At 38.8% G+C, this 16130-nt stretch overlaps 1 long non-coding RNA gene and 1 pseudogene across 3 annotated transcripts in view; one reads left to right on the top strand and one right to left on the bottom strand.

Annotated features, from left to right (window-relative positions):
• The window catches only part of LOC110345376 (uncharacterized), a 114443-nt gene extending 105008 nt beyond the window's left edge, over window positions 1-9435 (bottom strand). For both annotated transcript variants that reach the window (XR_015448786.1, XR_002388681.2), the window contains exon 1: window positions 9131-9435. This is a non-coding gene — a long non-coding RNA (uncharacterized LOC110345376). The remainder of the gene's footprint in view (window positions 1-9130) is intronic.
• Window positions 7953-16130, top strand: part of LOC101725491 (phosphorylated adapter RNA export protein pseudogene) — a 95727-nt pseudogene continuing 87549 nt past the window's right edge. Inside the window, exon 1 of the transcript XR_015448785.1 lies at window positions 7953-8369. The product of XR_015448785.1 is annotated as a phosphorylated adapter RNA export protein pseudogene (transcript). The remainder of the gene's footprint in view (window positions 8370-16130) is intronic.

Here is a 16130-nt window from a genome sequence, read left to right as displayed (position 1 = left end):
AAATAGTTTTCAAATATTCTACAACCATACTGATTTTCTGTCCACCTGCTCTACCCACCAACGAGAGATAGACTGTGAATTTTTCTTTCTCTTTGCAGTTGTAGCAGATTTGGCTCCATGTACACTAAAGTTTTAGTCTTTGGTGCCTAGACATTCAGAACTGCTATATCCTACTGACATAGTTATTCTGAAATGACCCTCTTTGTCAGTGGAATCAGTACCAGTAATCATTTTGCCATGAAATCTACCTTAATAATGTAATCACTACAGGGTTGTTACTATTTTAACTAGCACTAGCTGGTATATCTTTTACTCTTGTGTGTGTGTGTGTGTGTGTGTGTGTGTGTGTTTTCACTCTCAAGTGCATGAGATAATTTATCTACTCCAGCTGTGGGGAACAGGCACTATTCTGATTCTGTGTGAATTCTGGGAACTATTTTGTCTAATCTTTCTGTGTGGTTCTTTCCCCAGGCTCAGTTTCTTAACACATATGTCCTGGTTAGTACTAAAAGATGAATGCCACTGATCTCTGGCGTTCTTACTCTACAGCTCTCTCCTCTTCAGTACTCTGCCCTGTAAAATCAAGCAGTCTTGGCTCCCCTCAGTCTGCAATTCTATCTCATCAACTAAAGAACACCTCTAAATTCTACCTGGGTTGCCTCTCCTTCCACTGCAAAATAGAAACTTTTTTCACAAAATACATGGGGGAAATCATAAAGTTCTCTTCATTTTGTTTTCCATCTCTGAGATTATTGTCCTTCGTGACCTGATGCCCTATGTATTGAATATATGTTCAAAATATATACTTATATGAATTCAGATATATAGATAATATACATATTAACTGTATATTTTGAATACTGTTCAAATATATACATATATAAGTATGTATATATATACACATATTTGAATACATATTCAAAATATATAGTTAATATATATTTTGAATATGTATTCAAATATACATATATCCTCAGACGCCAAGTAAATCAAATGTGTTCTTAATTTTTGAAATTTCAAATGAATATAATATATAATAGACAAATATAAATTTTAAAATACACTGGCATACTTATGAATCCACAAATAGGCTCTGTACCCCGTGTCTGTTGCTGTGCTCAACAAACACTAACTAAAAACAAGCTTCCCTTTTTTTGTCTATATTAAGAAATCGAATAGAATGCAATTTGACCAAGCTTATGATTTTAATCAGTGCTGCTTAAGGCTTTAGTGTCAAGGCCTAGGCACTGAACCAAAGAGATAAAATTCACCTAAGACCTCACATCAATTTACTTGGTTTTTTAAATTATTACTATTATTACTGTTGTTTTTAAAGACATAGTATCACAAATAGGAGAATGCCACCTCTGTTATATTTTGGATTTGTTTTGCTTTTGTTGATTTATCCTGGGAAGAAAGGTATTAGATTAAAGCAATATTGAGGACATTCTTGAAGGGAAAAAGAACTCATAAGTAGGCAACTCCCAGCCAAGGGAGAGAAGGAACACTGAGCAGGTGGGAAAAGCGCTGACCCATTACCCCTGTCTCTATCATGCTGGGGCTTGATGGGGACAGGGCCTGAGCTGGCTCAGGGTGTTAGGTCCTCAGCTCTTAGAAACTCACCCCATAACCAGGCTACCTATAGACAGATGTGGAGGAGCAGATAAAGTCAGAACTGATCCACGTCCTACAAGAGAATGGCATCAGAGTTACCTGGGGCAAAGTAAGTGCAAGTGGAGATAGTCTCAGGAGCAGTCAGTGGACAAGGGGCTGGACAAGGGACGAAAAGGCTGAGGACTACTGGGTCACTCTGCTCCTGACAGGAGGCACAGATGAGTAGGAGTTGGTTCCTGCCTTCAGGGAGGCTTCCATGAAGTGAGGGAATTTCCAGAAGAAGACTGTTCCCTCTCAGATCCAGCTATATGCTCTTGGGGTAAGGAAAAATAGTGTGAAGTTGAGACATCAACACTTTGAGCAGTTACATGGAAAGTGGCAGTCACATAGGCAGTGACAGAAAGGTAAAGAAATCAATACTTGAAATAACCCAGACAAAAGATATGGATAGCCTTCACATTCCAGAATGTTCCTGGCATGAGAGTTTATATACATTTAACTAGAACTACAGGTTCCACCACTCCCAGCTCAGAGAAGGTGAGCCAGGCAGGCGCCAACAGCACCCCACCCCACCCCCTATCCCCCATCAAAATGAGAAGACACATAAACAAGTCTCAAAACCAAACTTCCAGATCACCTACAGCAACCCCAAAGGGAAATGAGATGGAACACTCTGATACTCAACCACCTGGACTCCCAGAACTGGCAACAAAAGAGCATCTGGGAAAAATGAAATCAGAAATAATTTCTCAGATAACAGCAGAGATTGTGCTAGTAGTGCAAGACATGATTAACAAATCCAGAGAAGACCTGAGCAACATGATGGAAACCCAACATAAGAAACAAATGGAATTCTTAAAACAGATGCAAACAGATTTCCAGGAGATTAAAAACTCCACTGAAAGTTTACACAGCAGAATGAGCCAATGTGAGGACAGGATTTCAGATATAGAAGATAAGATTGCAATTAGTGACCAGGAAAAGGAAAATTGCTTCAAAACTGTAAGGGACAAAAAGAAATCAATCCGGCAGCTGATAGAAAATACAAAGAAGAATAACATGAGGCTGATTGGAGTCAACAAAGAAACATGAGAGACTGCAGATGAAATAAAAAACCTGTTCACAGAAGTAATGGCAGAAAACTTCCCAAGCAGGGGAAAAGAAATTGACATACAGATAAGTGAGGCATACAGGGCTCCAAATCGCCTTGATCAAAAAAAAAAAATCTACACATAGGCATATAATTGCTAAGGTTCCAGAAGCCCAACAGAAGAACAAAGTTCTACAAGCAGTTAGAAAAAATAAACAAATCACATACAAAGGAAAGCCCATCAGAATCACAGCAGACTTCTCAATGCAAACCCTCAAGGCTAGAAGAGGTTGGAGGGACATATTCCAAGCCCTAAAGGAAAACAGCCTCCAACCCAGATTGATGTACCCTGCAAAACTATCTTTCAAAATTGATGGAGATTTAAGATACTGTCATGACAAAAAGCACATTAGGAACTTTATGAATACCAAACCAGCACTCAAAAAAATTTTAGACAATATCCTAGGAACAGACAATGAGGATCACAACCCCAGGAAGCAAGCACAATGAACCCATCAGGCACAAAAAGAAACTAAATGTAAAGGGAGAGAATCAAACAAAAAGAAAAAGTCATGGCAATGACAAGTCAATATGTTTCAGTTATAACCATCAATGTTAATGGTCTCAATTCACCAATCAAAAGAAATAGACTGGCAGAATGGGTCAAGAAGCAAAATCCAACAATATGCTGCATACAAGAAACACACTTCATTCAAAAAGAAACTCATAGACTGAAAGTTAAAGGGTAGAAAACAATACTCCATGCCACAGAAACCCGAGAAAAAGTAGGAGTAGCTATCATCTTGGCAGCTCAAGTGGATTTCAAACCAACACTGATTAAGAGAGACAAAGAAGAGCACTACATCCTTGTAAAGGGAACAATCCAAGAGGAAGAGATGACAATCATAAATATCTATGCACCAAACACTAGTGTGCCCAACTATATAAAACAAATACTAATGGACATGAAAAGTCATATATGCACTAATTCAACAGTAGTGGGGGACCTCAAGACCACACTGTCACAAATAGATACATCAACTAGAGAAAACATAAGTAATGGTAATGAAATACTAGAACTCAATTGAACTCTTGAATAAATGAACTTAACAGAAGTTTATAGAGTGTTCCACCCCACAAAATCAGAATACACATTCTTCTCAGCTGCACATGGGTCATTCTCCAAAATAGACCACATACTCGCTCATAGAACATGTCTAAGTAAGTACAAAGGAATTGAAGTTATCCCCTGTATATTATCAGACCATAATGCAATGAAATTGGAGATCAATAGCAAAAGAAACCACAAAAATTCATTAAAACATGAAAATTGAACAACACACTTCCAAATAACCAATGAGTCACAGAAGAAATTAAAGAAGAAATCAGACAGTTCCTTCAATTAAATGACAATGACATTGCAACATATCGGAATCTATGGGACACAATGAAAGCAGTCTTTTGAAAGAAATTCATAGCAGTGAATACACATATTAGGAAAACAGGGCAAGCCCAATTAAAAAACCTGATGCTGAACCTCAAGCTTCTAGAAAGAGAAAAGCAGGACAACCCCAAAGCTCATACAAGGGAGGAAATTATAAAGATCAGACCAAAAATCAATTCAATGGAGACTAAGAAAACAATACAAAAAAATCAATGAAGCCAAGAGTTGGTTCTTTGAAAGAATAAAAAAAATTGACAAACCCTTAGCCAACCTTATCAAAAAAAATGAAAGAAAAGGCCAAAATCCATGAAATTAAGAATGAAAAGGGTGATATTACAACAGATCCAGCAGAAATCCAAAGCATCATCAATACCTACTTCAAGAATCCATATGCCAATAAGATAGAAAACACAGAAGAAATGGATATATTCCTAAATATATATGAATTACCAAAGAAGGAAGAAGACCTAATAATTTTAAACAACCCAATATCAACCAATGAAATTGAAAACGTAATTAAAAACTTACCAACTAAGAAAAGCCCGGGTCCTGATGGCTTCACTGCTGAATTCTACAAGTAATTTACAATGGAACTACTGTCACTACTGTTTAAACTCTTCAATGAAATTGAAAGGGAAGCAATACTTCTGAATTCATTCTTGGAAGCAAGCATCAGCTTGATGCCCAAAGCAGAGAAAGACTCAGCCAGGAAAGAGAACTATAGGCAAATCTCACTAATAAATATAGGTGTAGAAATCCTTAATAAGATAATGGCAAACAGAATGCAGAAGATCATCAAGAAGATCATATACCCTGACCAAGTGGGATTCATCCCAGGGATGCAGGGATGGTTCAACATATCCAAATCAGTAAATGTAATACACTGTATCAACAGAGCCAAGGACAGAAACCATGTGCTCATCTCAATAGATGAAGAAAAAGCATTTGACAAAATCCAACATGCATTTATGATAAAAACCCTACAAAAAAAATTGGAATAGATGGTCTCTACTTCAATCTGATGAAAGCCATCTATGAAAAACCAACAGTCAATATCATACTAAATGGTCGAAAACTGAAATCCTTCACACTAAAATCAGGAACAAGGCAAGGATGTCCACTATCACAACTCCTGTTCAACATAGTTTTGGAAACATTAGCCACAGCAATTAGACAAGAGAAAGAAATAAAAGGAATAAAGATAGGAAATGAAGAAGTCAAACTGTCATTATTTGCAGATGACATGATACTCTATATAGAAGACCTCAAGAACTCCACCAAAAGTCTTCTAGACTTAATAACCAAAATCACTAAAGTAGCTGGATACAAGGTCAACACACAAAAATCAATATCTTTCCTCTACACAAACAATGGACTCACTGAAACAAAAATAGGGCAAACAATTCCTTTCCCAATAGCTTAGAAAAAACCAAAATACCTAGGAATCAACCTAACTAAAGAAATCAAGGACCTCTTCTCTGAAAACTATAGCACTCTGAAAAGAGAGATGGAAGATGATATCAGAAAGTGGAAAGACATCTCCTGCTCCTGGGTAGGAAGGAACACCATAGTGAAAATGGCCACACTTCCAAAACTGCTATATAGATTCAATGCAATCCCAATTGAAATCCCAGCAGGATATTTCATGGACCTTGAGAACACAATCCAAAAATTCATTTGGAAGAAGAAGAGACCCAGAATAGCAAAAGCAATTCTAGATAACAGAGACATGGCAGGGGGTATCACAATCCCCAACCTGCAACTATACTACAAAGCTACTGTGATTAAATAAAAACAGCATGGTACTGGCAAAGAAACAGACCTGAGGACCAGTGGAACAGATTAGAAGATACAGAAACAACACCAGACACACTCAGCCATCTCATCTTCGATAAAGGAGCCAAACATCCTCACTGGAGGAAAGATAGCCTCTTTAATAAATGATGCTGGAAAAATTGGGTTTCACCTTTCCAAAGACTAAAACTAGACCTATATCTCTCACCATGCACTAAACTAAAATCAAAATGGATTAAAGATCTAAATATTAAAATAGAAACGCTGAACCGGCTGGAACAGAGGTTAGATAGAACTCTTGAAGACATTGGCTTAGGAAAAGACTTTATGAACAAAACCTCAGTTGCCTGTGAACTAGCACAAACAATCAACAAGTGGGATCTCTTCTTATTGAAAAGCTTCTGCACAGCAAGAGAAACCACCAGCAGTGTGAAGTAAAAACCCACAAGGTGGGAAAATATCTTCACCTGCTGTTCCTCAGACAAAGGTCTACTATCTTGAATCTATAAAGAGCTTTAAAAGATCAGACCTCCCAAATTTAAAGACCCAATCCAAAACTGGGCATCTGAAATGAACAGACATTTCTCATACAAAGAAGGAGAAAAGGCAATTAAACATATGAAGAAATGTTCAACATCACTGGTCATTCAAGAGACGCAAATGAAAACAATGCTAAGATTCCACCTCACCCCAGAAAGAATGGCTGCTCTCAAGAAATCAACCAATAACAAATGCTGGTGGGGCTGTGGGGAAAGAGGAACCCTGCTCCACTGCTGGTGGGAGTGTAGACTGGTGCAACCACTGTGGAAAGCAGTATGAAGTTACCTCAAAGAACTAGGACTGGAAGTCCCATTTGACCCAGCTATTCCCCTCCTGGGTATCTTCCCCAAAGAATTAAAAGAATCATACCATAGTAACATATATGCACCCATGTTCGTAGCAGCATCATTTGTAATAGCTAAAACTTGGAAGCAGCCCAAATGCCCATCAACTGGAGACTGGATAAAGAAAATGTTTTTTTACAAAATGGAGCACTATTCAGCCATCAAAAATGGGAAATTAGAGACATTTATATCTAAATGGATGCACATTGAGGCAATATTCTTAAGTGAAATAAATAGGACACACATGTGTAAATACCGAATAGCTTCTCGAGTGTGAGAAAATGAAAGTGTAAATAAGGACTAAAAGGTATAATAGATAATGTGAAATAGGAAGCAAAGGGGCAAAGGGGAAGGGGAAGTGGGAGGGGTAGGGGAAAGGAAAGAAGGGAATGGAATTAATATGAGAAAATGAAAAAATGGAAACAAAGTCTTTGTAAATAGGGAGGGATGGAGGGGTTGAAGGGAGGGCAAGGCAAGGGGGAAAAATAAGAACCAAGAGAGATTATGTAAAGGTGCAAATTTCCAATGATGAATGTCATTATATTGTATACCTAGAATGTACCAATGATTAAAATGAATAATTTATAATACGAAATAGGAAGAAAAGGTCCAAAGGGGTAGGGGAAGTGGGAGGGATAGGGGAAAGGAAAAATGATGAGAAATGGAAAAATGGAAACAAAGTCTTTGTAAATAGGGAAGGGTGGAGGGGGTGAAGGGAGGGCTGGGAATGGGGAAAAAATAAGAACCAAGATACATCATGTAAAGGTACAATTCCCAATGAGAAATGTAAATGTATTGTATACCTAAAATGTACCAATAAAAGAATTTAAGGAATAAAAATAAATAAATAACAATAAATTAGAACTACATGTTGATGTATATACACTAACAGGATATGGAGAAATCACACACATAGATTCCTTGCCATCCCCTCCAATCCCACCTCCACAAAGAAAGAGCTTTCCCTACCATGGCTTTAAAAAAAATTTTCAGACCTCTTACATGTCCACATTTCACAACACACAGCAAAGATCTGAGTGAAGAGAATGTTGTTAATAGGTAACGTTGCCCTTAGAGAAAAGCAACATTGGATAAAATATAACTCTGGGTGACCTGCTGTTTCCACATAAGAGCAAACAGCGCATTCACTCCAAGGCCCTTAATAAAATCAGGGAAAGGGAAAAGCTCATGCCCACAGAACCTGTTAGGCACTTAGCTAGTGAGTGCTTTCCTCAGAGACAGATTGGGCCAAGCATTCTGCCCCCTTCCTTGGTGTCCCATAACTGGAATGCAAACTGATAAAACCAGATGTGAATAGTGAGCCTGTCATTCAGTGACTAGCCCACACATGAGACTACACTGACACTACTTCAGGAACAAGGAGTCCTAAAATGGCTCTGGAAACTGTGATGGATGAAGTATGAAATGTCCCCTGAAGACGCATGTTTGGAAGGCTGATCTCCAACAAAGCCATGTTCAGAAGTGGGGATTAGAGAGATGACTGGTCATTAGGGCACTGATTTCATCAACGGATTGACTATTGGTGAGTTCATTAACTGAATGGGCTGTTAGCAGGTGGGAACTGGCTGGAGGAAGTGGGTCACTGGGGTGTAACCTGGAAGGGTATATTCTTGTCTCTGGCCCCTTCTTCTCTCTCTGCTTTCTCCTTGCTCTCCCTATTTCTTGGCCACCATGAAGTGAGCAGCCTTCCTCAGCCGTGCCCTTCTACCATGATGTTTCTGCCTTGGGAGCCAGCCAACCATGGACTGAAATCTCTGAAATCATGAGCTGAAACAAACTTTTTCTCCTTTATGTTTGTATATAAGGTCTTTGATCACAGCGATAAAAAACTGACTGATACAAAAGCCTTATTCTAAGCCAGTCTTCTGCCACAATGAACCATAAGGAAATCTTCAGTCCTCCCCTTCTATTAAGGAATATAATCACTTCTATACCTGTGTTTCCTAGACAGTTTTCAAGAAAGTAGTAAGTAAAAAAATACAGTCTTTTATATGATATGTAACTGTAAAATAGTAAAACCACATAGTACTTGACTCTAAAAGTTAGAAAAGGCTTTCCTTCATCCACAGCCAATACGTGGTGAATCCTCATATATGTCATAAGATAGTACTGGCATCTCATTTGCTTTTCCGGGTACTTTCCTCTTCCTTCACTAGCCTGTCTCTGTGTCTCTTTTTTCTTCTTTGAAAATCATTTTGAAGTGCTGAATGAGTTTTCCTGAGAATTTCTAAGAATACCTGCTGTGTTTTTCAATTCCATCTACCATCTTTGCTGCTTCCTTACCTTTTGTCTGAGCCTCAGGATCAGTTGGAGGTAGAGAGGCAATGTCTCCAGACAATCTCTACCCAAGGAAGGAATTCAAGCCACAAGAAACCTCTGTGTGTCCTCTCCGGTTGCTCAGCCCCTAGGCAAGCACAGCTCTGACTGGTTTTCAGAACTCTTTGAGAAGCTTTGCTAATTGGCCTCTGTCTGCACACCGACCTCAGTGCCTAAAAAATGCCCAGAGTTTAGCTCCTTTCTGCCTTGTCCACAGAGACACGCAATGGCCATGTTGCTCGTGCTGAATACCAAGCTTATGACACAAACACTTTTGCAAATACAATTTTTATTTATACCATTTATTTTCCCTAAAGATGAGAGCAAAAATGAGGGAATAAATGTTTACAAAGTTCAGAGGGAGAAGACCTCATCCCGAGACCGAACCATTTCTCCAAAGCTTGAAAGTCAATTGTTGATCTACGGCACAGCTTTGCTCTCATGCCAACCCCAAGTTAAGATCAACAGTTGCTATTATTTAGGAGGCCAGGCTTTGTAGTGATGTGCAGCTTAATATCACTCTGTCAACAAGTTTTAAAAATCTGTATACGCGAGTGATATCGATATCTGTAAGCAGACATGCCAAGGATTCAGAGATACGGCAACAGGGTTGACAGTATACTTGGCATCTCAAACTGAAAGGCCTTCAGAGATTATTAAAACTCTCTGCCTGTTTGTACTGCCAGTGGTGCTTGCAGCTACAGCATTTATCCCAAGAGAACTCACAGATTATAGCCCCAAACTTACCTTTAAAGTTTGCCACAAAATATCTCACTTTTATTATTTTCACATCACTCTGCAAAGTTTGGTCACTCCAACATCTCTTGCTGGCACAGTAACATGTACTGCAGGAAAACGTGGAGAGAAATGCACTCTTCTGTGCAAAAGATAATGTTTAGCTTTGTGTTGTTCTGTGCTTTGAAATTTACCACATGCAGAAAAATTATTAAATACTGACCATCACATACATTTTTGGTATACTGGAATTAGAGGCAAGTTCTGTTTAGAAATAGCTCCAAGAACAGTATTTGTGTTTCATTTCATCGTGAAAACCAATCTTCTTTGTTTCTCCCTCACAGGGTGTTATATGGGAAATTAAATGAACCCTGGCAGCGAGTTACACTTTTTCTAAACATGCAGTGAGTCTTAAGGGACACTAAGGTGCGGATCAGGGAGGAAGAAGACCAGACTAGGAAGAGGTAGGGCAGGCAGTGAAGTTGAAAGCCACATTTTTTGTTAAAAATGTTCACTTTCTAGTTATGTTAAAACATAGTTTGCGACACATGTGCAGACTGAAGTGGCCTAAGGGTCAAGCTGAGAAAACCTGGTACTGTTGTGCCACTAGACATGTCAGCCTTTGCTGGCACTAAATCTCACGGCCTCGAGTGCCATCCAGTTAGGGTTAAGGTCCATCAGCATTTTTTAATTCAGTAGGGGAAGGCTACAGAAAACTGTCATTCATTCATGCCCACCATCATAGGAGATCTGTGAGCTAAGGCCCAATGAGGAGAAAGAAGCAGTTTTAAATACAGCATCAGATTAAGGTCAAGGCCACAAGTCTGGTCTCTATGATACAGATCAGAGGTCTCCTGACGTGGTCAACTGGAAAAGCATTTTTAGGGTTAGGGTAGTTATTGAGTCACAGAATGGGACTCAAGGCTAAAGAAACAGGTCTTATCAGAGAGTGAGACCTCGCAGTTAATCTCCCTGGAGCCCCATCTCATTTGCCTTTAGCTTAACCCATGGTCACCCAAAGAGCTAGTAGACTAGAACTTAAAAAGGAGATACTTCTATTTAGGCATAAAAGTTTGAAAACTCTTTTCAAGATGGAATGATTGGCCTAGCAGGGTGGTGATTTCCTTTCTCCAGAAATCTGCTGACTGCAGGGAGCTATGGGTCAGGAAAGAACACCCCTGTGTCATATCACAGATTATATAACCTTCTCGTGCTTTTCAGTAAGATTCTGCAATTCCACATCTATTTATGCCAATGTGAAAACCTAAAACACAGCCGATCATAGAAAATGCCTTACATTTCAGAAGGCATCATCAATTTCACCTAGATATGGCTTAAATCTCAACACCTGAAGAAGCTGATGGGTTGGATTTATTCATATAAAAATTACAAATAATGGAAAGCATGATGTGTTTCTCCTGCAAGAGAAGGTGAGCCTTTTAGCCAGGCTTTTTCAAGGTCTTGAAACAAGTCATTTCAGCCGAACAAGGGCTTTTAAAAGGAAAATGACTTGTTAAAACTATTTCTAAGTCAATGCTAAGTTAATGCTGCTTCTTTATACTTTGGTGTAGTAGAACAGGGCGCTACCATATTGATGTATACTATCAATTACACTAAAAAGACCTTATCCAGGACCAATAAAAATGGATTGGCAACATAAAAACTTTATAGGATTATCAAGGAGGAAAAAAGCCATTAAACGCCTAGAGAGACTAAATCTAATAATTTAGTGATGGTATCTTTTAATGTGTAAAATTAAAATCCTTTCTAAATGAACTGAAATGCTGATAAGATCATAGCAATTAAGACCCATACATTTCCATGGTTTTCAAATTGGTCATTCTAGAGGAGTAGGAGTTGAAACTCTCCAGCAGATGATAGTTCTTCAATCATTTTTTTAATGAATGAAAGCAATCTATAGCTACCAGTTAATAAGGGCTTATTTTCAAAATCCTAAGGCCAGCATTCAATGACATACCGTGCAGCCATGAAAAAGAATGAAGGAGCCCTCGTGTCCTGATAAGAAACCGAGATCTAGATCAATTTACTTTAACTTCCATTTAAAGAAAAGGAAAATAAATAAGAGAATGCCCACACATTTGCTTCCCTGTGCATTCCCTATTTTTGAAGGACACATTAGAAATTGAGGGCAGTGGTTGTGTTTGAAGGGAGCTGGGGACCAGGGAAATAAGATTTTACTATTTAATCCTTTTTTTCTTGGATTAAAACAATGCAAATGTACTATCTAATACATAAATGTAAATAATTTTTAATTACTCGGTTCATTAAATTGCTTCTAAAAATGAATGTGATTGTGGAATCCTAAACCTAAAATTATTTTATAATGTTATAAAACAGCATATGGTCATTTTAGTGATATACACTCATATTAGAGTGGTGATTAGTTCAACCTTCCAAAACATCTACAAGCACTCAGGCCTCTATTAAAAACATAAGACACTCAGTTACCAAGTGGCCGGTGACAAATCCACTGGTACTAAGCAGAAGCAACAGGTCTACAGAGGAGAGACTTTCTCATTACTCTTTCTGCAAAAAGACAGATCCAAATGTAGTGTATGTGCGTGTCAGAAGGGCATGTGGAGGCTACATAGTATTCTTTTTGTTGTTGTTGTAATTCAGCCTAATTTCTATTTTGAGCCTTTCCTCCCCTCCACCAAAATGTCTTCCTAAGCATCCATCAAAGTTCTAGGAAGTCCATGTTGTGCCACAAGCCTGAGATCAGGGAGGGAGACAGCATCCACTTTCCCTCGTTAGGCATCTGTCGACACATCCAGAGCCCCCGAGTCATTCATCTGGGATAGGTCTGTCCCTCTGGACTGCAAGGTCTCCAAGACCGCAGAATAAGCACATCTTGTCATTTCCCTTCTGCTTTCCCTTCTATCCTCTGGGCTCCCCAGTTGCCTGAGGAATCTTTTCCTTTCCGAAGGGAAGAAGTCTTGCGGTTCCTCCTGCTGTTTTCTGCAGGTCTCCTGTCAGTGTCCTTTCCACTCCCCTGCTAGTCTGTTCAAATACAAACACCAAGAATATGCTTCATTTTTCATCTTGACTTTTTAATCCCTTGCATGAGAATCCCCTGAAAACAAGAAGCTCAGCCCAGCCCCCAGAAGGCACTAATTTATTAGATCCAGGGGTGAGGCCCAGACAGGGTTAGCTTGCAAACGTTTCCCAGATGACTTTAATTCACAGTCAGTTGAACCACTAGCAAGTACTTAACAGAAGTACAAAGCAAAAGAAAGGAAATACTGGGGAAAGAAAACTTTGGTTAATGTTTCATAATATTATGCAATCATACATGAATCAATATTTTGCAATCATACGCAAATGCTAGAAGCTGAAAATGTCCTTGAGAATGAATTTCCAGCAAGAGAAACGACCAGCAGTGTGAAGAGACAACCCACAATGTGGGAAAAAATTTTCACCAGTGGTCCTTCAGACAAAGGTCTACTATCTAGAATCTATAAAGAACTTAAAAGAATCAGACCTCCCAACTTTAAAGACCCAATCCAAAGATGGGCATCTGAAATGAACATACATTTCTCAGACAAAGAAGTAGAAATAGCAAGCAAACACATGAAAAATTGTTCAACATCACTGGTCATTCCAGAAATCCAAATGAAAACAACACTGAGATTCCACCTCACCCCAGAAAGAATGGCTGCTCTCAAGAAATCAACCAATAACAAATGCTGGTGGGGCTGTGGGGAAAGAGGAACCTTGCTCCACTGCTGGTGGGAGTGTAGACTGGTGCAACCACTGTGGAAAGCAGTATGGAGATACCTCAAAGAACTAGGACTGGAAGTCCCATTTGACCCAGCTATTCCCCTCCTGGGTATCTTCCCCAAAGAATTAAAAGAATCATACCATAGTAACATATATGCACCCATGTTCATAGCAGAACAGTTTGTAATAGCTAAAACTTGGAAGCAGCCCAATTGCCCATCAACTGGAGACTGGATAAAGAAAATGTGTTTTTTTTATAAAATGGAGTACTACTCAGCCATAAAAAAGGAGAAATTAGAGACATTTATGTGGATGCACATTGAGGCGATACTCTTAACTGAAATAAATAGGACACACGTGTGCTAATACCCAATAGTTTCTCTAGTGTGAGAAACTGACAGTGTAAATAAGGACTAAAAGGTATACTAGATAATGTGAAATAGGAAGAAAAGGGGCAAAGGGGAATGTTGGGAGCAATGCTACATAATTTTGGGGTAAAATCATTTGGTTAGCCTAGTTCTCCTGCCTACAGCCCAGCTATGGAATTCCGAGACATAATTCCATTTTGGCCTCCGGTCACAGCTAAGACCTCAATGATCCGGTGATGCTGTGATTCTCCAGGACAAGAAACATCCTGGGAGCTGAAAACATCCTGGAAGGAACAAACATCTACTCAGTTCCTCCTTGTTCTTGGATTGTTACATCTTGTTTACGCAGTATGTACTGAACTCTCTGCAAGTCATCTGTTACATTTGTTTCTCCCGATGTACTGAGTACTGAATAAAAGGTGTGGTAAACTGGGGGCTTTGTCTTTGCCGCCCAGAGCATCACTGATCAGACCCAAAGCTCAGCTTCTTCTCAGTCTCATTTGTCTACCTTTCCTGTAATTCGCCGTGTACTGCTGTGGCTCACAGGAGACCAGGACTCACTGCAGAGGTTCCAGTAACGTCCCCTTTCCCTCTTCCCTACAGGGGAAGGGAAAGTGGGAGGGGTAGGGAAAAGGAAAGAAGGGAATGGAATTAATATGGGAAAATGAAAAAATGGAAACAAAGTCTTTGTAAATAGGGAGGAATGGAGGGGTTGAAGGGAGGGCAGGGGAAGGGGGAAAAATAAGAACCAAGAGAAACTATGTAAAGGTGCAAATTTCCAATGATGAATGTCATTATATTGTACACCTAAAATGTACCAATAAAATAAAATTTTTAAAAAAAAGAAAAGGAGAAAAATGGGGTTTAGAAATGGAGATAGAAAAGGTGAAGAAGGAGGAGAAAAAGATGGGGAGGGCACCCCCATGGATCATAGGGTGCACAGCGTGTAACCTAGGGTTTGCGAAATTGTGTCACTTAATAAACCAACATGAATACCCTATGGACTTGGCACCAGTGCCAATGCAGTATCTCAAGAGGCAAAAGAAGCAAAGCTAAAAGTCTTTAACAATGTGTAAAGACATAAAACACAGTACCACACAAACGCAAATCCAAAGGTATTGTTTCAGAAGTAATCTACATAATAATTAAACCAATCCCATCTTTGATTCCTGTGAGCACTTGTCTAGCATGCTTAAGGCCCTAGGTTTAGTTCCCAGCACACACACACACGCACACACATACACACAACAAAAAAGAGTCTATTAATATAAACTAAGTACATTTGGTTAAATGATGATTACTCAACTTTTAAAAAAGAGTTCAACATCTCTGGAACTATCATGAAAACATTATCTTTCTGAAGCTCTTTTTAAGGAATTCTACAATTAGAACTCATTTACTTTTTGATTTATTTGTGTGAAGTTCATAGCTTTCGTATCTCCTAAGTTATGTTATTTCACGTATGTCAAACAAAGTGTACTTCTAGACTCCCTGTATTGTATCTAGACATAAGTCTTTCAAAACAGCATCAAGGACTGTTTGAAATTCACAAAAATAAGGATAAGCTGAATGAATAAAAAAACTAAAATCTTTATTTGATGCAAAAATCTTTCTATTATGTTTCTATGAAACGTTTTAAATGAAGTACACCAAAGACTGCTGGCTCTTGAAATCCCCTTAATCCCATCCTTAATAGCAGCTGTCATCACAGGATGCCGGTGTTCCGGTCTCCTAGCCACTGCTGTGCTCCACAGAGTGCTTGATAAATAGGTGCTGACTGACATCTTCCCACTCTCTCTGTCTCTGACTCACTCAACCAGCAAAGAAGTGATAGCACTGAGTTCTCCAGCTCAGGTATGAGTTGGTTGAGGTGATATTACCACCCAAAGAGCTTTATCTGGAAGTTCTTCCATAAAATATCAAGAATACATTCAAAGACCAATAACTTGCGATTTTTTCTTGCTAGCAATGCAAAATGTTTTCATCCAAAACATACAATATTGAATTTAGTGTTTGACCTTGGATTTTTTAATGCTTTTGTTTGTATACAAAGAAGAGAAAATTATTTCTAAGGCATTTTCTAAATATAACTGACATTACCAAATTATATCTACTTGCCTGGA

The sequence above is a fragment of the Heterocephalus glaber genome, unplaced genomic scaffold, assembly GCF_053883595.1.
Source record: "Heterocephalus glaber isolate CG9 unplaced genomic scaffold, H.glaber_assembly_v1.0 deba00000546, whole genome shotgun sequence".
NCBI classification, from domain to species: domain Eukaryota; kingdom Metazoa; phylum Chordata; class Mammalia; order Rodentia; family Bathyergidae; genus Heterocephalus; species Heterocephalus glaber.
Note: the sequence above shows the minus strand (reverse complement) of the source record. Positions and strands in the feature narration are given on the sequence as shown.